Source organism: Suncus etruscus, chromosome 12, assembly GCF_024139225.1.
Source record: "Suncus etruscus isolate mSunEtr1 chromosome 12, mSunEtr1.pri.cur, whole genome shotgun sequence".
NCBI classification, from domain to species: Eukaryota; Metazoa; Chordata; class Mammalia; order Eulipotyphla; family Soricidae; genus Suncus; species Suncus etruscus.
In genome coordinates this window covers 98,226,321-98,250,355 of record NC_064859.1, presented here as the reverse complement: position 1 = coordinate 98,250,355, position 24,035 = coordinate 98,226,321, and the positions used below count along the sequence as shown (strand labels likewise).

Sequence of the window (24,035 nt, the reverse complement as noted above, 5' to 3'; positions counted from 1 at the left end):
CCGCATCGACTGCATGCAAGGTTAGTGCCCTCCCTGTTGTGCTATGACTCCAGTCCCAACCTGGCTGTTTAAGGGAAGAGCAAATCCCGCCTCCAACTCTCACTATTCCAGGGAAGGTCAAGGAAGAAGACAAGACACCATCTCATCTGTGTGTTTCTGGTTGGGGAAAGTGGTGGTGACCCAACAGAAACTTGTGAGATAAACAGATGACTTTGAAGTCAGGGTCACACCTCTGGCCTCTCCAGTCTCCTGATAGTCTCCATTATATCCTGGGACCTCATGATGGCTCACCATCTTCAGGACTTGGAACCTGTCCCACTTGCCCCGACATGGTGTCAGCCATCTGGACACAGAGGAAGTGGACAGTCCTGCATGCCTGGGTCTCATGCTGTCTCCATTCTGGTGTGGGCCCATGGCTCGGGCACTCACCTGGAGTGACCTCCTGAGATCAGTCAAGTTGTGGGAAGGGTCCTTTCCTAAGGGCCGGAAATGGAGGATCCCAACCAGATCAACTCTCCGTAGGAGACACCCATCACGTCAGCCTTCTGACACAAGGCCAACATCATGGCGGCCACTGTCCTCGGCTGGCTGGACAATCTCTCATCATGGTCAGTGGAGGCAGTGTTACACCTAACACAACACAATCAAGGAAGTGGTATCCTCCTCATCACCTCTAATTAACCTTTCACAGATGAGGAGACATCATCATGCTGTCCACACACAGACATGGGCCTGTGTAAAATGACAACAGGCTTTCAACCCCAAAGATGTTTCCCCAACTTCCTCCTTCCTTAAACCTCTTCCTTTGATATGTAAAAGACCACCTGGATTACTAGACCTCCCCATTCCTGGTATTGGGAATTGGTTTGAATAATGAAAGGGCAGTTCTGGCCTTTGGGGGCTGAGGCAGAGAGGCCATGAGGCGAAAAGCAGACTGACTCCAATGACTCTCTCCTGACTGCCTTTGTTTATTAATCTTTGCCACTACTCTGCTTCTTCAGACCCACTGCCTAAGGGGTTAGTAACATGGTGCCTGAGGTTGTCTTACAACTCATGGATTTTTATTTTACAACACTGGTAGTCACTCACAATTGGTGCCACTCATAGTATGACTGACGGCACCTTGGCTTCTCCACCAGAAGGGAAAGCACACTCCAGCACAGGATAACTCTCTGTTGTCCTCTCTAACACAAGTGGCCTTTTAGAAAGAGTTGGCCAAGTAAAACAAAAGGCTGGAGTGACAATTTAAAGGTCGAGATACTTGCCTTGCATGTGGCCAACCCCAGTTTGACCCCCTGCACCATCTGGTCCCCTGAGCACTGCTGAGAGTGACCCCTTATCCCGATGCACAGAATCAGGAGTATAGTAGGCGTGACCCCAAATCCAGCCCCCAAATCAATAAATGAGGCCAATTATGACAGTGATAATTCAGCTACAAAAAAGTTAGCAGTTGTTTAAAGGGGTAAAAATATAAAGGGCAGTTAGTCATACTGAATCTACTACTGGTGAGATTTTTTTACTAAAACTAGAGTGAAATTTTTTTAACTCCATACCTTAAACAATTTCTGAAAGTTGGATCTTTTTCTAGGGTTGTGGCCTTACGTCCTGGACATTTAGTCAGTGGGATGCTTCGTCAGAGGAAAGTAAAGATATGTGGAAATAGCGCTGGGCTTGCAGTTGTGATGCAAAGCTCTAGTATTTGCTTTCATTCAGGTCTAGTTATTACCAATGCAACTGATGGGTGGAATAATTCCCCAAAAAATATCTTTCCTACTTGCAAAGGATTTTCAAAGACCTAATTGTTCTTCGACACTAGAGCAATGTGTCTTTGCAAACATTTCTTTCACAGGAAAGGAAACATGTGGTGTGGAAAACAGTCTGGTGTTTCGCAGAAGCAAACCATCTCCTTGTCCTGTTCTTTCCACAAAGGCGCCTGGTGTCTCGATGGGCGTTTCCTTCCCAAAAAGCACATCTCAGAAAAGCGCGTGTCTCTGCTCAAACCCCTCCCTGGGCTCTCTCCAAGCACTACCGCAGCCCCCATCAGGCAAATGGTGGATGAGGGGGTGACATTGGCCTGTTCTCCAAAGTCTCCCGAACTTCCACCAGAAAGTAGCGTCTTCAGAAGGGAGGACAGGGCATAATGGTGAACATGTGCACCTAGCATGCATCACACCCCAGTTCAATCCCCAGCACTGCATGGTCCCCTCAGGACCACAGGATGAAGCCCTAGAGATCCCTCAAGAAGAGTCTGGTGCAACCCAAGTTTCCCTGCAGTGGTAGGCCTGAGAGTGACAAGTGCTCAGGCCCCTGCATTAAATTATGGGCCTAGATAGCACACAACTGCCAATGGTGTCCCCAGAGACTCTAGAGCACAAGAAAAAAGAAAAGGAGGAGGGGAGAAGAGAAGGAAGGAATGAAAGAAGGGAGAGAAGGAGGAAAGAAGAAAGGGAGAAAAGGAGGGAGGAAGGAAGGAAGGAAGGAAGGAAGGAAGGAAGGAAGGAAGGAAGGAAGGAAGGAAGGAAGGAAGGAAGGAAGGAAGGAAGGAAGGAAAAGAAGGAAGAAAGAAGGGAGGGAGAAAAGGAGGAAGGAAGGAAGGAAGGAAGGAAGGAAGGAAGGAAGGAAGGAAGGAAGGAAGGAAGGAAGGAAGGAAGGAAGGAAAAGAAGGAAGAAAGAAGGGAGGGAGAAAAGGAGGAAGGAAGGAAGGAAGGAAGGAAGGAAGGAAGGAAGGAAGGAAGGAAAAGAAGGAAGAAAGAAGGGAGGGAGAAAAGGAGGAAGAAAGGAAGGAAGGAAGGAAGGAAGGAAGGAAGGAAGGAAGGAAGGAAAAGAAGGAAGAAAGAAGGGAGGGAGAAAAGAAGGAAGGAAGGAAGGAAGGAAGGAAGGAAGGAAGGAAGGAAGGAAGGAAGGAAGGAAGGAAGGAAAAGAAGGAAGAAAGAAGGGAGGGAGAAAAGGAGGAAGGAAGGAAGGAAGGAAAAGAAGGAAGAAAGAAGGGAGGGAGAAAAGGAGGAAGGAAGGAAGGAAGGAAGGAAGGAAGGAAGGAAGGAAGGAAGGAAGGAAGGAAGGAAGGAAGGAAAAGAAGGAAGAAAGAAGGGAGGGAGAAAAGGAGGAAGGAAGGAAGGAAGGAAGGAAGGAAGGAAGGAAGGAAGGAAGGAAGGAAGGAAGGAAGGAAGGAAGGAAGGGAGGGAGGGAGGGAGGGAGAGAAGAAGGGAGGGAGGAAGGAAGGAGGGAGGGAAAGAGGAAGGAAGGAAGGAAGGAAGGGAAGAGAGAAAGAAAGAGGAGGGAAAGAGGGGAGGGAGGGAGGGAAGAGAAGGGAGACACTAAACCAACAAAAATTTCAAGTATAATGGCTCTCCTTCCATCCCTACTCCCATAGGACCAGAAATCCCAGCAGCCACACTCACATTTCAGTCACTGCCATGTAAGGACCAGCCCCGCTTCACCACTAATCTCAGGAAAGATGAGGCCAGGCCAAGCCAATGAAACTCATCAGCCCATATCTACAGAGCCTGGAGCGACACCTCCAAAATCCACAATCCTGGAAGTCCAGTGGGAACACAGCAAATTAGATGTGAGAGTAGCATAGAAGCCATCTAAACTCAATAAATAAAAACAACAAAGAAGAGCCAGAGAGATAGTACAGCAGTAGGGCGTTTGCCTTACATGGGACCGACCCAAGACTGATGGTCGTTTGATTCCTGGTGGTTTGATTCCCAGCATCCCATATGGTCCCCGAGCCTGCCAGGAGCGATTTCTGAACACAGAGCCAGGAGTAACCCGGGGGCCAGTGGTGTGGCAAAAAACACAAAACAAAGAAGGCTCAACCAACAGCAAGCAACAATATACCCTCAAACAATAATATTAATAACTCCATGGTGAGTTATGACAATTTTCTTTCACTGGAGTATTTTTTGAAAATTCCACTAGCCATTTTGTTACAATAAGCAATATAAAATAAATCATTTATGTATCTGATAAAAGGACAGGCCTGGGAGCTGGGTGGAAAACTGAGAAAATATTGGAGGAAACGTCACACTGGGGGTATGTGGTAGGTGTTGGAACATTGAATTCCTGATAAAAACTATTCTGAACAACTTTGTATTTTGCTGTCATGGTTTTTAAGCCACATGCGGCGATGCTAAGGGGTTACTCTTGGCACTGCACTCAAGGATTAATACAAGCAGTATTCAGAGACCATATGGGATGCCAGGGATTGAACCTGGGGTGGCAGCATGCAAGGCAAGCTCCCTCCCCACTATACCGTCCTTCCAAATCTGAACAACTTAGCAAACTACAAGTGTTTAAATAAAGTATTGTTGTTAATGTTTAAAAGGTCTGTTTCTGATCAGGAGGAGCAGAACTGGCTCCAAACTCAGGCTGTGGCTGAACCCCCATTTCCTTCTCTGCATTTCTCAGTTCAGGTCAACCTAGCCCCCACAATATCAAATGTGCTCCTGGAGCTTTAGGGGCTGGGTCAGCAGGCATGGAAAGGAAGGTAGAGGGTAGTTCTAGGGTGAAGCTTCAAGCCCACTTGTGCTTGCTTGAGCCATCTGGCAGAAGAGCGCACCCTACTGGTAACAAAGCAGCTGTGCATTCTATTGGTAACAGGGCAGCAGCACATCCTCCTGGTAATGGGTTGCAGCACACCCTATTGGTAGCAGACCAGCAGTGGCAGGTCATTCTGGTGGTGGAACAGCAGCGCACCTTCCTGATGGGAGAACAACAGCACACCCTACTGGTGACAAAGCAGTAGCGCACCCTCCTGGTAACAGAAGCAAAGCACCCTTCTAGTTACATCAGCAGCAATAGCGCCCCCTCCTGGTGGAAGAGTAGCAGTGCACCCTTCTGGCAACAGCTACAGCGCCCTCTCCTGGTAGAAGAGTAGCAGTGCACCCTTCTGGCAACAGCAATAGCGCCCCCTCCTGGTGGAAGAGTACCAGTGCACCCTTCTGGCAAGAGCAATAGCGTCCCCTCCTGGTGGAAGAGTAGCAGTGCACCCTCTGGCAACAGCTACAGCGCCCTCTCCTGGTACAGTAGCAGTGCACCCTTCTGGCAACAGCGATAGCGCCCCCTCCTGGTGGAAGAGTAGCAGTGCACCCTTCTAGTAACAGCGATAGCGCACCCTCCTGGTGGAAGAGTAGCAGTGCACCCTTCTGCAACAGCTACAGCGCCCCCTCCTGGTGGGAGAGTAGCAGTGCACCCTTCTGGTAACAGCTACAGCACCCTCTCCTGGTAAAAGAGTAGCAGTGCAACCTTCTGGCAACAGCTATAGCGCCCCCTCCTGGTGGAAGAGTAGCAGTGCACCCTTCTGGCAACAGCTACAGCGCCCCCTCCTGGTAAAAGAGTAGCAGTGCACCCTTCTGGCAACAGCTATAGCGCCCCCTCCTGGTGGGAGAGTAGCAGTGCACCTTTCTGGCAACAGCTACAGCGCACGCTCCTGCTTGTGTTAGAGCAGTGCACTTTACTGGTGGTAGAGTGCAGAAACAGGGAAGGTCCCACTCCCTTATACAGCAAATAACTCTTCTAGACCTCCCAGAGAGAATGGAGCCCATCACCCAGCTGTACCCACTCCTATCCCAGAGCACCTATTTAAGCCTGGGAAGTTGCCCCCGGACAGCTGAAGGAGAGAAAACACATTCTGCTCTCCACTTTCAGCATGGAGCTAGATGGCCAACAGGGCAGAGCCCTGAATCATGAGCAGGCAGAAGGTGGGCCCAGAAACAAGCATTACTAACAACTCCCTGTGTGATGTGTAAGGTCCAAATGCCTGGGCCAGGGGCCCTGATGGAGGGTGGTGTGTATGGATACAGCCATGAGCCCTGCAGGTGGGTGAGAGCCGGGATCTGAGAAAGACTCTCCCAGTCCCAAAAGAGCCTCATGCTCCGGGCCAGAGAGATGGCGCAGCAGTAGGGCATTTGCCTTGCATGCGGCCAACTCAGGAGGGACTCAGTTCGATTCCCAGCATCCTATATCGTGCCCCAGCCTGCCAGAGGTGATTTCTGAGTGCAGAACCAGAAGTAACCCCTGAGCACCACTGGGTGTGGTCCAACAACCAATCAATAAAAAAAGTAAAAAAAAAAAAAAAAAAAAAAAAGAGCTTTATGCTCCATGTGTAGACAGGCCACTGGGACAGATGCTCACATGGCCAGAGGAAAACCCAAGCATGGTTCCAACGCAGCTTAGCTGCTCTCTCAGTCACAGGAGTGTATCCTCCAGCTCCAGGCAAGCATCCAAGGAGCCGCCAAACCCATAAGACAACATCCAGAAGGATAAGGATCGACAGTGCAGCCAAATCTGGGTACCACCTATGAGTGACGTGTCTGGACCATGTCACCTCGGTTACTAAGAAATTCCACATCAACACCAGACCACTCAAGTGCACCAGGAGGAGAGGAACACAGTATGTCCTACTTTGCTCCCTCACTCACTTTCTCTGTCATCCTCTCTCCTCCCTTCCTTCTCCCTCTCCTTCCTGTCTCTCATCTCCCTGTCTCTCCCCTCTCGTATCCCCTCCCTCTCCCTTTCTCTCTTTCTGTCTCCTTCTGTCTCCCTCTCACTTCCCCTGTCCCTTCTCTCCTCCCATTCTTCCTCTCAGCCCTCCATCCCTCTCTCCTCCCTGTTTTCCCCACCCCTGTCTCCTCCCTCTGCATCTGCCCCTCTCTAACCCCTCCCTTTCCCTCTCTGTCTCCCTCCCACTTACATCTACCCTATCCCTCTCTCCTTCCCACTTTCTCTCAACCCCCAATCCCTCTTTCCCCCTCCCTCTGTCTTCCCAACCCCCATCTTCTCCCTTTCCATCTCCTCCCTCTCTAACCCCTCCCATTCCCTCTCTCTGTCTTCTCTCCTCAAAGCCCATGTCTCATCTCTCCTCCCTGCTCTTTCTCTCACTTCTCCCTTCTTCCCTTCTCTCCTCCTCCCTCTGTCTTCCCCACCCTCCTATCTCCTTCTCTCCATCTCTCCCCTCTCTTTAAGCCCTCCTTCTGTGTGTGTGTGTGTGTGTGTGTGTGTGTGTGTGTGTGTGTGTGTGTGTGTCCCTCTCCCTTCCTCTAAAGTCAGCACTTGGTTCCAGAGGCCCCATTTACAGCCCTGAGACAAAAGTTCTGTAACTGGGAGGAAGCAAAGATACTATTCTAATATGCACCCAGATGTGAAGCCTTCCCCGTATCCTGCTGGATGTTGTCCAGTCATGTCCAGTAGTGGCATTGGGATTTCTCTCACTTGATTTCTCTCAGTATCCTGTGAGGATAATCACGCTCGTTCCTTTCCACAGTCAGACAGGAAGCTTTCCTTTTCCTCCTGCTCCTCCTTCTCCACTCCAGGACTTTGTTTTGTTTTGTTTTGTTTTGTTTTGGGGTTTCACACTGGGCAGTGCTCAGGGGCTATTCCTGGCTCTGTGCTCAGCAATGATCCCAGGTCCTTCTCGGGAGACCATATGTGGTGATAGGGAGTTGAACGGGTCTGGTTGGCAAAGACTGCAAGTGCCGTATTTCCTGTACTAACTCTTCTGCACTTCTCTGTGTTAATCCACTGACTCACCCTAAGTCTTGAGCCCATAGCTCTGACAGACTCCACTTTCTTTCAGGCTCACCAAGGCTGTGGATCCCACCCGGCAGGGCTGAAGCCACCATCTCAGACCCAACTATAGCAAAGCCTCTGTGGTGGGTCTTCCAGATGCAGTTTTCTCATCAACAGCAGCAGCAAAAACAAAAGGTGGCTGAACTTTATTTTTATTCCCTTACAAAGCCATTCCCAATGGTGTTGAGGGTGGGAAGAGTGATAGCACAGCAGGAACGGTGTTTGCCTTCTATGTGGCTGACCCAGGTTCGATCCCTGGCTTCCCAGAGGATCTCCCAAGTACTTCTAGGAGTGATTTCTGAACACTTTGCCAGAAGTAACCCCTGAACATCACCAGGGATGCCCCCCAAAAAAACAAGCCTGTTGGGGTAAGGGATAGGTCTAGTGAGAGTGCTGGAGTCAACTCAGACCACACCCCTTGTTTAATTTCAGCTTTTAATAAAGAGTGAATAAATATTGGAGGAGAAGAAATATCGACAATTACAAGTCTACAAAGATCAGTGATTCTAGATATCCTATATGTATCTATATATCTATATTTATATAGATAAATAGATATCCTGTATATTTTTGTCCTCGCTTGGCTTTTCATGGCTGCATCCTATCTCCCCACCCCCCAATTCATTCCTGGCATCCCATCAATGACATCCTGGTCACTGCCCTCCCAGTCCACCCCATCTGCCCACCGATGGCCTCCTTCCTTGGCCCCCCTGAGACCCAGGAGCAAGTGTTTCAAGCCGATCCCACCCCCGAGCCCCCAGTGGCCAAACACCAAACACGGCGTTTCGCAAACTGTTTACTCATGGCCCTGCCAGCGTGATTACTCAAACGTGGTGGAGTGCCACAGGGAATAGAGTGAGAGCCAAGATCAGTATTTGAGGATCCAAAATTACAGGGGAGCGCAAACAACAGGCATTTCACTGCGTCCCAAATCTCCATCGGATGATGTGGAGCAGAGAGTCTAAAATTGGCATGGAGGGCGGGAAGGAATGTCCCCTCCAGGCAGTGTGAGGCAGCCCCCCACCCCACCCCAGGGGAGAGAGAGAGAAGGAGCTAGAAGTGACATGGGAAAGGCACCAGGATCCACGGGTCTACAGAGCGAAAGACACAGAAAGGGACCAGAGAGGGATGGAGGGAGGTCCCAAGGACCACGGTGCTCCCAAGGACAGCCGGAGGGAGGGCGCAGCCCAGGGCAGGGAGGAGGGTTGGGTGGGGAGATGAGGTCAGTGTGGAGCTGAGCTCTGGCCCTACTGCTCTTCTGTCCTCTCAGCTGCATCCGCCCACTCAGCCCAATCTGGATCCAGGACACTCAGCTGGATCCTGGTTGTTAAGCTAGATCCTGGTCCCTCCACTGGATCTTGATCACTCAGCTAGAACCCGGTCACTCAGCGGGATCCAGACACTCAACAGAATCCAGGACACTCAACTGGATCCCAGTCATTCAGCTGAATCCTGGGCACTCAGCTAGAACCAGTCACTTAGCTGGATCCAGGACACTCAATTGGATCCTGATCAGTCCATTGGATCCCGGTCTCTCTGCTGGATCCTGGTCATTCACAGCTGGATCCCACTCAACTGAATCCCAGTTACTCAGCTGGAATCCCAGTCATTCAGTTGGATCCCAGACACCCAGCTGGATCCAGAACACTCAACTGGATCCTGATCACTCAACTGGATCCCTGATACCCTAGCATCCCAATCATTCAGCTGGATCTCACAAAATCACTCATCTTAATCCCAGTCCCTCAGTTCACCACTGGCCCCACGAGTATTTGCAGCCCGAGAAAGAGCAGAGCCTGGCCCCAGGACAGTGACACGGAAACAGGTACCCCTCAGCAGGAAGTCCCTCTATCCCCCTAGTCAAGATGCAAGAGTTGAGGCCCCAAGACAAGGCAGGCCCTGAGGTCAGTGGCCCTAGAGCTCAGCCTGATGTCGCAGTGTTGAGTAAGGGTCACTATGTCCCTGACTTCAAGTGCCCCGAACCACCGGATGCAGAATTTCATTCTGCCTGCACTGTTGGTGGGCAACAGAGTTAACCTAGATCTCCCAGAGAGTCACACGGTGACTAATGGCCATGGGAGCCCTGGGCGCCAATTCCACACACTGGGCCCTTACCCGTGGGCTGCACAGCCTCTAGCTCGCACATACAGGAGAACTAGTGAGGAGGGAGATGGGCCAGGGAGGGCAGACCTCCTTCCGGCCACGCTGCACACAGAGCTCGCTCCTCCTGAAAGGCTCTCGGCTGGGTCACAGGCACTGGGGTCGCTGGAGCCAGGAGTGCAGAACAAACACGGGGCATGTGTACTTTTCCACAAGCTCCACAACAACCCATAACTGTCACACACCAACGAGTTATGGATTTTCCTCTGAGTTATGGATTTTCCTCTCTGCCAGCGAGGCAGGAAATGTCATTAGTGAAACCCGGCATTTGGGGCAAGATAAGGCCAGTCATTCCCTTTGCTGGAAATTCTCCGCTTCAACACTGCATTGGGGACTGTTCTTTCTTTTGTGTGTGTGTGTGTGTGTGTGGTTTTTGGGTCACACCCGGCAGTGCTCAGGGGTTACTCCTGGCTTCATGCTCAGAAATTGCTTCTGGCAGGCAAGGGGGACCATATGGGACGCCGGGATTCAAACCGATGACCTTCTGCATGAAAGGCAAACGCCTTACCTCCATGCTATCTCTCCGGCCCCAGAAGAGGACTTTTTTTTTTTTTGGGTCACACCCAGCGGTGCTCAGGGGTTACTCCTGGCTGTCTGCTCAGAAATAGCTCCTGGCAGGCACAGGGAACATTATGGGACACCGGGATTTGAACCAACCACCTTTGGTCCTGGATCGGCTGCTTGCAAGGCAAACGCCGCTGTGCTATCTCTCCGGGCCCACATTGGGGACTTTTCTCAAAACATGGTCCTGATGTCTGCCTGGGGGTGCTGTTTCTTACCTTTCTGTATAGTCAACATATTTTTATAATTAAAACTATGGGGGGGTGGAGGGAACACACAATATGTTCTATAGTGTTCAAATCTCTTGCTAAAAAAAAATAAAAACACATGAGGCCGGAGAGACAGCACAGTGGTAGGGCACTTGGCCTTGCACACAGATGACCCAGGACTGACCCAGGTTCAATCCCTGGCATCCCCTATGGTCCCCAGAGCCTGCCAGGGGTGATTTCTGAGTGCAGAGCCAGGAGTAGCCCGAGTGCCACTGGGTGTGACCCAAAAACACGAAATAAAGAACTAAATAAAAACACCTGTATAAGCACATAAGACCATTGACCGTTTTGCAGGGGCTGAAGAGAGTGCACTGGGGTTAAGGCACTTGCTTTGTATGTTGACAACCCAGGTTCAATCCCCAGCATCACTTCGGAGCCCTGCCAGGAGGTACTGCTGAGCACAGTCTGGTGTAAGCCCTGAGCACTGCTACAGGTGGCCCCCAAAAAGCTCACATAAATAAACAAGTTCCCAAATGTTGACACTGTTCCCGAACTGTCTGGCAGATGGGAACCCATAGAGCAACTGTTTGAAGGGACCTAAACAGTAGCAACTGTTAGAGGGATTCTCATTGAGGCAAAAGCTTTGTAGACGCCACTCCAGAGATGGGGAAGGACAGCAAAAAGAGAGGGGCCAGCTCCCCCATGATCAGTGGTTCCTATTCAGACTTGACTCTGAGCAGTCCCCCCGTCCCTCCCAGAAAGCTCTGGTTAAAGGAGAAATCATACCATTACCCATCAACACTGTATTGCTCCCAAGACATTCCTAAACCTCAATGTTCATGCTTAGCTTCTCCCTGGCGCCTCACTTTCCCCTTGGCTATGCTTCTTCTATGCTGCCACCCTTCACACATCCAGTTCCTCTTGTCCTACCTATAGAAGCATTGTTGGAATGGAATAAAGTGTTTCCGGTCATCAGGATGGGAACCCGTTCTTTCCTGGCCATCAGCTGCGGGGAATGTCCTCTGTCCCAAATGTTTGGGGGAAGGTTGAAGGAGAAAATGAAATTGACCCTTCCGGCCAACAGGGTGTACACACTAAACTATCATTTACCTGTCAAACATTCAACGAACTACAGAAAAGCTGGAAAAAGGGGACCATGGAACAAAGCAATTTTTGTCTATTCTCCTTAAAACTAAGCTAAACCCATGGGTGAAGGGTTTCTGTATGAACTGTCACTCGTGGAGGCCAACAGCATGAGAGTCCCTCTCTATCTCCTCCTTCAGGCAGGAACCCCCAGAGTTCCTAAACTGGACTCGTGAAGCATCTGCTGTGTCTGTGGCTTGGCACAGAGCCGGGGATGCAGCAAACAGGTAGAACCAGGCACCTACAGCTATCTGGTACTAATATGGCACCTCCTAGGAACCCCAAGATCCACAGTCAAGGGCTTGGCTATGCTTAGGGGCAGGGCCCACACAGCTCTACCCACCTCCTGGGGACATTTGGAGAGGTACCTCACTCAGGAAACCCCTCTTCGGCCCACGCACACATGGCACTGCTGGGCACAGCTCACCAGCAGATCGAAAAAGCTTCAATGTCTGGAGTTCTGTCCCCAACACCCAAGTCTGGGATCTCATAGAGACCTGATGGGGAGCCAGGCCTTTAACTGGGGGTGAGAGATGCCAAAGCCTTTATATGCCAGAGCAACAATGCAGCCGGCAAGATGTTTGCCTTGCACAAAGCTGACCCAGGTTCAATTCCCAGCATCTCATATGAGCCTGCCAGAGGTGATTCTCAAGTGCAGAGTAGGGGTAACCCCTTATCATTGCAGGGTGTGACCCCAAAAGAAATAAATAAATTCATTAAGTATCATTGGGGACAGCTGACCTCAGAGAAAAGCAAGAACAGAGTGGCTCAGACAAAAGCAAGAATGGCCTGGAATGACCTTCCCTAGCCCTAAGAAAGAAGCAACCCTGGTGTGGACCTCAAGAGGGGCCTGTTGTCTCTCGAACTCAGAGACTGGCTGACCTGCGGTTCTGAACAACCCAGTGAGTGGGAGGGATTTCCATCCTGAAGCTGTAGGGGTTGAGAAGATAGAGAATTGGGGCAGAGCCAACAAGACCTCTTGGAATTGTCACCAAATTCAGAGATGGTAGCATAGCAGTGAGGACATTTGCCTTGCATGGGGCCTACCCTGGTTAGATCCCCAGCATCCCATAGAGTCCCCCAAGCCAGGAGTTATTTCTGAATGCAGAGTGAGGAGTAACTAGCCCCTGAGCACTGCCAGTCCCCCCAGAGCAAAGGTGGAGGCTCCCTCATATTGTCCAAGGAAATGAGTTCCCAGGGGCCAAGGAGGAAACTACATATTGCCCTTCCTCCTGTCAGCACAAAGGATGGGACGCCCTCACCCCCACCCCAGCACATGGCCAGGAAAGAGTGGAAGTAAAGCTGACACTGGAGAAAACAGTCATTTTCCTGCAGGTTCCAATGATTTGGTATCCCCTAGAAAGCAAATAACAGGGCCCCAAGAGAGAGGTGCTATGATCAATGGAGGGTGTGTTCTGCAAGTTGGGGTTGCCCCCAAAGTAAGGTTCCGTGGGGCTACTCCAAAGCCACAGGGTGCCAGTTGATGTCCTACTGCCCCGCAAAACTCACAACTCTTTTTCTTTTGTTGTTTGGGGGGGCCACACCTGGCAGTGCTCATGAGTTACTCCTAGCTCTGCACTAAGAAATCGTTCCTGACAGGCTCAGTGGACCAGATGGGATGCCAGGGATCAAACCCAGGTCAGTCCTGGATCGACCACATGCAAGGCAGATGCCCTACAGCTGTGCTATTGCTCTGACCCCCAAAACTCACAACTCTTAAGAACTCGACCCGGGCCGGGCGGTGGCGCTAAAGGTAAGGTGCCTGCCTTGCCTGCGCTAGCCTTGGATGGACCGAGGTTCGATCCCCCAGTGTCCCATATGGTCCCCCAAGCCAGGAGCAACTTCTGAGTGCATAGCCAGGAGTAACCCCTGAGCGTTACTGGGTGTGGCCCAAAAACCAAAAAAAAAAAAGAACTCGACCCATGGGTTCTCTCCCTTCCCTGTGCTTCCTCCCCTGGACAGGCCTATCAAACTGACCCCTGGCCCTACCAGCCCTGGTCTCTCAGAATCAGGGGAACATTCGTTCACCCCCAAACTACCATAGGAAACCCAAGGAGACCTATTGGCCAGGCAGCTATCAAAAGCCCAGCAAACCTCCTCCAGAGCTGATGAGTGCAAGGTCAAGCCAAGGACAGAAAAGCCAGCCTAGGTCCTCGGAGGTCACCTTCAGCCTCAGGAACACTCCCACCCACCACCCATCAAGATAATGCCATAGTCACCCTCTCTCTGGGAGCCCAGACACCCTGCATTTTGTCTCTATAGATCCCTAAGGAAAGTCGGGCACATGGGCAGGATGTCAGCAGACAAGCAGCAGAATAAGGATGCTCTGTTTCTGCAACAAGTCCTCAGAGGGCCCCTGGGCAGAAGTAAGGACAATACAGCTGGACTCCTGGCACTGACTGCACCATCTCCTCTCACCACAGCCTCTGGCACAGGCAAAAAGTGGCAAAGAACATGGACACACCAGCCAACGCTTTTGTGGAGGACCAGAGGGTCCTGGGGCACCCATCATTCTTCTGTCCCTGCCAGGCATCCTGGCCTCTGGGCCTCGCCTGCCCCAGTGCATCTGTTCCAGCATCCTTCAGAGAGCTCAACTCACTCCCAGTGTCTGTCTCTGGTCCAATTACCCCAAAGGAAAAGAAGACCAAGGGATAGAAAACAAGGGAATGTGGGATAGGGAGTGGTCACAGTAAGGATGGGGAACCAGGAGCAAAGAGGGAGCAAGGAGTCGGGAGAGTTGGGATTGAATGTCCTCATAGGAGGCCAAGTATCTAAGCCATGAAGCCCAGGCCTGGTCAGTCTGGGAAGACAGCGAACATGGTACCTTTTGCCCAAAGGGGTGCCACTAGCAAGCCCAGAATGACTATTAAAATCGAATGTTCCAGAACCAGAGAGATAGCACAGCAGAGGGTGTTTGCCTTCTACGCAGATTGACCTGGGTTCAATCTCTGGCATCCCATATGATCCCCTGAGCCTGTCAGGAGTGATTCCTGATTACAGAGCCAGGAGTAACCCCTGAGCACCACTAGGTGTGGCCCAAAAACTTAAAAAAATAAAATCGCATGTTCCCTGCAATCATTTGGGCTTCTTGAAATGCCCACACACAAATCTCCATGATCCCTCCAAGGGCCGACAGAACTGTGTGACCTGCTATCTCCCATCTCTGACTAAATCTTCCCTTTTCAGAAGCTTCCGGCAGTAGTAAAGCTCAGTGCCAATCAAGAAACAGCGGTCCAGTCTGGCTCTTCAAGAAGCCTGAATTGGGGGCCGAAGTGATGGCACAGTGGTAGGGCGTTTGCCTTGCACGTGGCTGACCTAGGACAGACTGCAGTTCGATCCCCCAAAGTCCCATATGGTCCCCCATGCCAGGAGCGATTTCTGAGTGCAGTCAGGAGTAACCCCTGAGCATCACCGGGTGTGGCCCAAAAATGAACAAACAAACAAAAAAAAAAGAAGCCTGAATTGTCTCTAGCAGAGATTGGCAAAAATCCTCTCTTGGGCACTAATTGCCTTTCACAGGTATTGGACAGGACCAGAATAGAGTGGACTTCCCCAGCTATCCACACCAAGGACAGGAAAAAGGTACCCCCACTGACACGTGCTTCCCCATTTCAAATGTAGGTCTGAGTGGTTCAGGGCTCTAACTCCTTGGCTCTCTGTCCTGAAAAGCAGTAAGTCAAGACCAAGAAAAATCAAGAGAAATCGCCACATCGCCAGGAAGTGAGCAGGGCTCTAATCCCAAATCATTTTCTTTTACAGTATCAGTTCCACTTCCAGTCTCAAAGCCTAGGACCAAGGTATTTGCTAGCTAATCTGTAAATTTTTGGGGTTTGGAGTCACATCATGTGGCAGTCAGGGGTTACTTCTAGCTCTGCACTCAGAAATCACCCCTGGCAGGCTTAGGGGACCATATGGAATGCTGAAATCGAACAGGGGTCATTCCTGGGTTGGTCACATGCAAGGCAAACGCCCTACTGTTGTGCTATTGCTCCAGCCTCTAATCTGTGAATATATGTGGAGAAATGCTACCCCAAATTACAAAAATCATACAATAGAAAGAGATCCAGGGACTCGAGCAATTGCAGAGCATGGAGGGTGCTTGCTTTGCATGAGGCTAACCTGGGTTTGATTCCCGGCATCCCATAAGGTTTCCTGAGCAAAGGAGTGATTCTTGAATACAGAGCCAGGAATAGTAACTCCTGAGCACTACCAGGTGTGTTCCAAAAAAAAAAAACAAAAAAAGGGGATACACACATATGTTGGGGGGTGTTGGACCATACCCGATAGTTCTCAGGGTTTACTCCTGGCTCTGCACTCAGGAATTACTCTTGGCAAGTTCTGGGGTCCACATGGGAAGCTGAAGATCGAACCCTGATCAGCCAAAAGCAAGGCAAGTACCCTACCCACTGTGCTATGGCTGCAGCCCCTACATATTTCAAGATCAAAGGTGTTGGGGTGGTAACTATGATGAGAGCAGAAAAGCAAGTGATGCTTAGGGGAGATGAAGCTGGCTTGGCTTGACCAGATAATAAATTCTAGGGGGTCTTTGACCTCCCCAAAACCTTCTCTCTTCCCAGACACCTGCACAGTCCTAAGGCAGAAGGCAAGGTGAGGCATAAGCAGAGCTACCAGAGGGAGAAACATCTTGTCAGCCTTGTGAACCCAAATCCTGGCACCAGGAGCGAAGATTCAGCAGGACCTGTAGGATTCAAACCTGGGCCTGAGATAGAGGCCATCCTGCTCAGTCAGACATGCAGCTCAGCAGCCACTCCAACACCCCCCCCCCCCACCTCCAGGCAGGTCCTCTGGGTTGGGCTGGACACACACAGAACAGGCCCCCAGTAAAACAGACTCTTGGGACTGAGCACAGCCCAGTAATGCTTCTGAGAGGCTCTCCTCCTAAAAGGAACTGTGCTGTCCTGTTTCTGGCACTAGACTCCATTCTCTCTCTGGGACCATCTTTTGGAAGCAGAAAAGTCTCAGGAAGGAAGTGGCGAGTTGCAGCTGCTTCAATTCTGGAGCAATTGGAGGGCTCGGCTCCAGGAGCTGAGCGAGTGATGTGAACCAGAAGGAGAAGCATCCATTGCAGGAATCAGGAACTTGGTCAATGCGGTAGCTGCTCTGGGACTTGCTAGACGCTGCACAATCTGAACAGGCTTCTTTCCTGGACCTTCTCTTTCTGGATCATCAAAGAGCAAACCAAGGCTGTCTGTCTTGGGCCCCTGTTCTCTGACCTGGAGAGCAGGAAGCCAGGAGATATTCTTGCGGTCTGGATGTTCCCTCCCGGATAGATCTTCATACCTTCTATGACCTGACTGGAGTCCACCTCCTCAGACAACCTGAGACCCAGCTTTATTTGCCATGTAAACCTCTTGAAATCTTTGTGCACCCTTCCTCCTGGGTTTAAAGTGCACCAAGGCTGAGCATTCCCACTTTTCAAGCTGTACTCATCAATATCCACCAGTGAACTGCCAACAAGCTGTCCCCAAACATAGCAGGCCAGGGAGGGGCTGGAGCGATAGCATAGCAGGTTGGAAACTTGGCTTTGCATGCAGCCAACCTGAATTCAATCCCCAGCATCTCACATGGTCTCCCAAGCACCATTAAGTAGGACCAATTCCGGAAGGAAGGAAGGAAGGAAGGAAGAAAGGAAGGAAGGAAGGAAGGAAGGAAGGAAGGAAGGAAGGAAGGAAGGAAGGAAGGAAGGAAGGAAGGAAGGAAGGAAGGAAGGAAGGAAGGAAGGAAGGAAGGAACAGCAGAGCAGGGAGTTCCTAGAGGAATGGGGAGTCATGTGACCCAGCAATCATAAGTTCAAGAAAAGAATGCTATGTTGTATGAAGGAACAAGTTACTAAGTGATCCCTCATATCCACAGCCCCAAGCATTTCTGATCTTCTGTTCGGAGGTCAGGATGGGAAGATGGAGACTGCCATGACACCTTGGTCAGAATCCAACCGTCCTTCCCCATGGGGAAGCTGCCATAGCCACATCCACTCGTTGCTTTCAAGGATGGATGGCTCGATACCGGAGGCCAAGGAGGTTTCATCAACCACATGCCACAATCCAAACCAATACCAAACAAATCAGACTGAACCCAACAAGCAACAAGTTTTCTGGGTGGTTCCAAACCCCATGGCCCAAGAGCTACACCTCTAAGAATGCTGACTTCTCTCTGGGTGGAAGGAAAATTCTTTCTCCATCAGCATCACACAGATCAGTTTAGCCCAAGGAGTCACCAAACCCATTTTCCTAGGCTGGAGAGACAATAGAGCCAGGTTCAATCCCCACCACCCACATATGGTCCCTGAACTCTTTCAGGGGTGATCTCTGAACAGTCATAAATAAGCCTTAAACACCACCCAGTGTGGCCCCAAAACAAACGAACAGAAAAGAAGCAAGGGTTGAAACAATAATACAGCAGGGATGGCATTTGCCTTGCATGAGGCCACCTAGGGTTCGATCCCTGGCATCCCATATGGTCCCCCAAGCCAGGAGTAACACCTGAGCATTGTCAGGTGTGGCCCAAAAATGAAAATAAAAACAAAATTCAAGAAATATCCACTTTCCTTCTACCAATATTAAAATCTGGAAAGCTAACAGGTACCTAGCCTGCAGGTGAGATCAGGGGGCCTCATCTTACCAGTCCCCAAAGCCTCACCCTTCCTTTGAGTTGGAGGATAAGACAGGGTAATGTCAGGGGTCAACTCAAAAGGGGTGTTCGCTGCTCAGGATGGTACCCACAGATCTGTAAACCCCCTTTCTAAAAGTGGGCTCCCCTGTTTTCTTCCCTGTTAAATGTTACTCTTGGTACAGCATAGGCAAGATGGTCACTATGGCCAAGAACCTCCCTTCGCCCCTCTCTTGACCAGCCTATACACAGCGGAGAGGTTCTACTCCCCATTCCTCCTCCAGCAGCACCCCCAAAGAATGGGTTCTAGGGGCCAAACAAGAAAGCACCAGGGCCACATGAATAACACACAGATACACACATATGCACACGCGCAGACACACACACACACACACACACACACACACACACACACACCCTGAGCATGGCCAGGTAAATGGTCATGGACCAAGAACAGCCCCTGAGCAGCACCACAAAATGCAAACCCCCCAAAAAGACTGGTATCATTCGTGGATGCTTATGTTTACACTGGCTGCCTTGCTTGTGCCAGAAATTCTTCTCTGGAAGGAATTTCTCAGCGCTAATATCAGGCGGGTAGAGACTTACATCAGACACCCCTCTTCGTCCTGCACAACTGGGGAGCCTGGGCTGGGAAGCTCCCAGCTGGTGCTCCTGCCGCAGCCCTTCCTGGTGGTACCAATGCATGCAGAGTGTGGTGCGGACCATGTTGTGGGAGCCCCCTTCTCCAGAGCAGTAACATCCCTGCCCTATGGGGTTCCTCTGCCCTTTTCTCCCTGCTGCACAGAGCAGTGTAGGGTACTTACGTTTGGTGCATCTCTGGGACCCCGAAGCTTTACTCCAGCCAGGGCAACAATGCCCTCCGCAAACATTCACCCTGAAACAGAGCAGGTGCCTAAATGCAGCAGCAGCGAGCACCCCACTTCCCAGGAACCCAAGCTGAGGGCGCAGTGGGGGGGGGGGGGGAACAGAGAAGGTTTCCTGAATTCCAAATTCCTAAGGGGCGCATATTAGAGATGTTGAGCATAGGGCACAGGGGCATGGTGAATGGGGCACCCCACCCCAAGGGGGGCTGCATAACAGGAGGGGAATAGGGGGGTGTCTGAATAAATGGTTTGCATTCTCCTCCAAAAGAAACAGCAAACTTATTTCCTCTATGATTGCGCGCAGGGCTTAGAGCGCATCTGAGGTTTGGAGAAAAGGGTCCTTAGGTATAAGGGGTGGAATGACTGCTTGCAACTCGAGGAAACCAAGTTAGCCAGAAAACAGCCCCCCCCCCAACACCCATATACACACCCACCTCCCCACCCCAAGCTGTGATGCCTAGGAGGGGTGAACAAAAGCTCCTTTGGAACACTTTCCATGAAGCAAACTTTTATCTTATCTCCTGGGGGATGGGCTCATGCGCACCCCCTCCAATGTGGGACCCCCACAGGTGCTGGGGGAGGCTCCAACCCAGATTTGCAGACTTTGGAGAGGCCTCCCAAAGAGAACCGGCAGCAGAGGCCTGCCCTCCCCTCCCCTGACCACCCTCCCCTCCCCTATCTTACCCTACCCCCCGCCCCCAAACCAAACGTGTTGGGCGGTTGGGTTTTGTTTGCCTTCGCCCAGGAGCCAAGCAAGGAAAAGCGAGTTGCAGGGCGCAGGAGGGGGGCCGGCCAGTGACTTCATGTCTACGCCCCTCTGCTCCTAGCAGCTCGGGGCGCGCCCAGGAGGGGTGGGTTCCGCCCGGGCTAGCTAGAAAGGCCTTTTGTGTGTATGTGTGTGTGCCCGGCAGCCGGTTCACAATGCCCGGGAAGTTGGGAAGCGTCCGGGGGGGCCCACCTCTCCAAATCCATCCATCAGACTAGGCTGCGCGCCTTGGGGAGCCCCTCCAGGATCCCCCTCAAGGGTGCACAGCCAAGAGGCTGGGAGTGGGGGTGCCCGGCGGTTGGGGGGTCTTACCCCTGCAGCTGCTGCTTCGGCGGGACCTGCGTCCTTGGGGCACCCCCGATGTTCCTCCGGGTCTCCGGCTGCGCTTTGGCGCGCGCCCCGGAGGCCGCCGGGTGGCCTCGGGGCGCGGGGTGCAGAGGCCCGCGAGAGCCCCCCGGGATTGCTGGCTCGGGTGGGGACGGCGGGGGGCGCAATCCAGGCCTGGCCGAGCCGCTGGCGGGTTGGCGAGGGCGCCGGGAGGAGGAGGAGGAGGAGGAGGAGGAGGAGGAGGAGGAGGAGGAGGAGGAGGAGGAGGAGGAGGAGGAGGAGGAGGAGGAAGAGAAAGCACGGCTGGGGGGCCCCGCGCCCCCCGAGCTGCTGCTGCTGCTGCTGCTGCTGCTACTGCTGCTGCTGCTGCGGCTGTACCTGGCATTGAGAGCCACGCTGAAGGTCCTCGGGGGCCCTCGCAAGGGCAGGGGTAGGGGCATGGGCACGGCAGGCCCGGGGCGCACCAAGTAGGTGACCCTCCGTGCCGGGCCGTGCGCCCTGGCAACTAGCAACCCGGCCCAGAGCAGCAGCCCGCAGCTGAGCCAGCACCCCGCCATCGCCTCGGGGTCCCCCCAGCCCCTGGCGATCGCGCGCCCCCAAAGCGCCAAGTGCCAAGCAGACCCCAGGCAGGGCGCACGAGCGCGCGCTTGGTGCCAAGGGAGGGTCCGGCCCGTGCGCCCTGGGCGCAAAGCGCGCGCTCGGGGGGCCCACGGCTTTCAAAAGTGGCTCCCGCCGGGCACCGAGCTCCGAACCCCGCAGCCAATCTCCGGCAGACGTGACGTCAGGCGGTGCTAGCTAATTGGGGGAACGCGCAAGGGGGGAGCCCGAGACCGTGGAGCTGCTGCCAGGGGGGGCTGAGAGGCCGGCCCTGCCCTGGGGGGTACCCACGTGCGCCCACCCCCTTGGAGAGGACAAAGAGGCAGGACCCTGGCGCAGCTGCCGCCACCACCCCCAAAACCCTGGGACGCCCCCTTTTTTTCCCCTCCTCTCTTGGGGATCCAAGAGTGTGGCTGGGGGTAGGCCTGGCACTGTCCTCCCACCTTGTGCCAACATTACGCAGAGATCAACTTGTGCCCCAGGAGGAGACCTGGAGCTGGGGGCGCATCTCCAGGGCGCTGCAGCCCACCCTGTCCCAGATTCCCCGGGCCTGAGCGAGCAGCAGAGGGCGCGCGCGTGGATGGGAAACCCTGGTTGGAATCTACCTAAGGAGGTGCCTAGGGCTGAGTAAAGACTAAGGGGGATCAGAGAGAGAGAAAGAGAGAAAGGAGGGGTCTGTGATTCCCCCCATCCAAATCGACGCAAGTGTTGGAGAGGAGTCAGAGCAGGGCTTTGGGCCCTGGAGAGGCCCCCCCCAATCACATCACAAGAGATTGCAGAAATTCTGGGGGTCATGAGGAAAGGGAGTAAGAGGATTTTCAAAAATAGGCAACAGCAGTTTATTTTATAAATGTAAAAAATAATAAGAGAGAGCCAAAGCGCAAGGGAGCGCGTACCCTGTTTTTTTCCAAGGCTTTGGGGACTCCGGCGTTCAGTCTGTGTCTTTCTTGCTTTGGTGGTGAAGTCGCTTGGTTAGCAGGTGAAAGATGGTTGCAGGGAAGGGCCAGGCTGGTGGATGAGGGTGCTGCCTTCCCTTCCCGAGTGTTCTCTGTATTTTGGTAAAGCTCCAGATTTTGGGTAGGAGGGGACCTGGGTCTGGTGCTCCCCACCCCACCCACAACCCCTGCCTCTGCTATAGTATCAGAAACCGAGTGTCCCACATCCACTTGCTTCTAACCAGAGTTGCACAGACAACCACAGCCCTGAGTCTGGAGTGTGGTCCTGTCTGGTGGTTAGGGGAGACCGGAGTAAACAAACAGGCTGCTGGAAAAATAATTCGAGTGGAATTAGGACATGTATAGCCGACCAGGTGTGTTTGCTGCCTGTGTGCGGCCCTTACTTCTGTCACCTCTTGGGGACATTCGTATAGAGAGACAAATTTGCTATCTGTAGCACATCAGCCTACAAAGAGGCTGTCTCTGTTAGAAAGAGCTGTGACCCCAGGAGCAGGCTGAGAGCAACTGGGGAGAGGGGGTCATCACGGGGACCCCCGCCTCTGTGGTGAAGATTGTAGCCCAGGGCTGGACTCTGCAGGTGGTTTTGTCTTTGAGCCTCAAAGGGGCTGGGAGGGGCTGAGGTTCTTGGAGTTGGGTTACAAGTGAGTGACCATCATCCCTCTCCTTGAACCTGCATAAAAGGTGTTTATTTTTCATAAGGGGGCCATACCCAGCAACGCTTAGCGGTTACTCCTGATTCTATGCTCAAAAAATACCCCTGGTGGGGCCAGCGAGGTGGCGCTAGAGGTAAGGTGTCTGCCTTGCAAGCGCTAGCCAAGGAAAGATCGCAACTGGGGTTCGATCCCCCGACATCCCATATGGGCCCCCCAAGCCAGGGAGGGGCAATTTCTGAGTGCTTAGCCAGGAGTGACCCATGAGCGGCAAACGAATGTGGCCCAAAAACCAAAAAAAAAAAAAAACCTGGCATGGGGCTTGAGAGATAGCACAGCAGTAGGGTGTTTGCCTTGCATACAGCCAACCCAGGACAGGTGGCTTGATTCCTGGCATCCCATATGGTCCCCCGAGCCTGCCAGGGGCAATTTCTGAGCACAGAGGCAGGAGGAACCCCTGAGAGCTACCGGGTGTGACCCAAAAACCAAAAACCAAAACAAAACAGAAGTACTCCTGGCAGACCCAGGGGCCCCTACGGGGTGCTGTGGATCAAATCTGGGTTGGCTGCTTGCAAGGCAAATGCCTTCCCCACTATACTATCAGTATGGCCCCAGGAAAAGGTTTCTTCCTGCTCAAGAGCTATCTTGCCATCTTCCTGCTGCTTCACCCACAGCAATACCAAGTGGGGACCGTACTCCACCTCCCCATCCCTTACTATCTGCCTTAGGCACGATTTTTGTGCACCTATCACGGGCTCAATGCCTGACACCAAAACTCAGGAAGTTATTGGCACCCCCCACAGGACTTCAATACAACAGCCCCTCCCAAAAGCATGTAATTGGTCCTTGCAGCATTGCAGAAGGCAGCCACCCCTGGTGACTTTGAACCAACTGTGTCAAGGTCAAAGTTTACAAGACCCTATTGATCTGGGTTAAGTGAGTGAGGACTTCCTCTGTGCACGTGCACACACTCGTGCGCGCGCACGCGCGCGCACACACACACACACACACACACACATGCACATATTAAGGTGGCAGGAAAAACACATCCCCAAACCCCACTGGTTTTCTAATCAGAGAAATGAGCAAAATCACTTTCCACCAAAATTTTATTTTATTTTATTTTTTTGCTTTCTGGGCCACACCTAGTGATGCTCAGGGGTTACTCCAGGTTATGCACTCAGAAATGGCTCCTGGCTTGGGGAGACCATATGGGACGCCGGGGGATCAAACCACTGTTCGTCCTGAGTCAGCCGTATGCAAGACAAATGCACTACCACTGTGCCACTGCTCTGGCCCCTCCACCTAATTTTCTTGAGGGTTATCTAAGTAGCAAGATAATCTTTGAACACTGTCCTGTCACCTTTGTCCTCTCATAGTGATGGTGGCTTGACTCTAAGACCAAATCTCTGATCTTCTGGAAGCCAAACTTCAGTTTCTGTCAGACCCAGGGCCAGGCCAACCTTACGGCCGAGCCGGCCCTGATCCCCTTTAAGGCCTTCGAATTGGGACCCGAACTCTCCTGAGTATCCAGGTCACCTTCTGGCAAGAGGCAACTTCCTGGTCCAAAAAGGACAAGTAGTCCA

The 24,035-nt window shown here is 52.3% G+C and overlaps 2 protein-coding genes across 2 annotated transcripts in view; one reads left to right on the top strand and one right to left on the bottom strand.

Moving 5' to 3' along the window:
- LTBP1 (latent transforming growth factor beta binding protein 1) overlaps positions 1-19,142 on the bottom strand; it is a 275,135-nt gene extending 255,993 nt beyond the window's left edge. Inside the window, exon 1 of the mRNA XM_049784171.1 lies at positions 19,094-19,142. The gene's annotated coding sequence lies outside the window, so the exon portion shown is untranslated. The remainder of the gene's footprint in view (positions 1-19,093) is intronic.
- FAM98A (family with sequence similarity 98 member A) overlaps positions 1-24,035 on the top strand; it is a 582,326-nt gene that overhangs the window by 438,912 nt on the left and 119,379 nt on the right. The window lies entirely within an intron of this gene.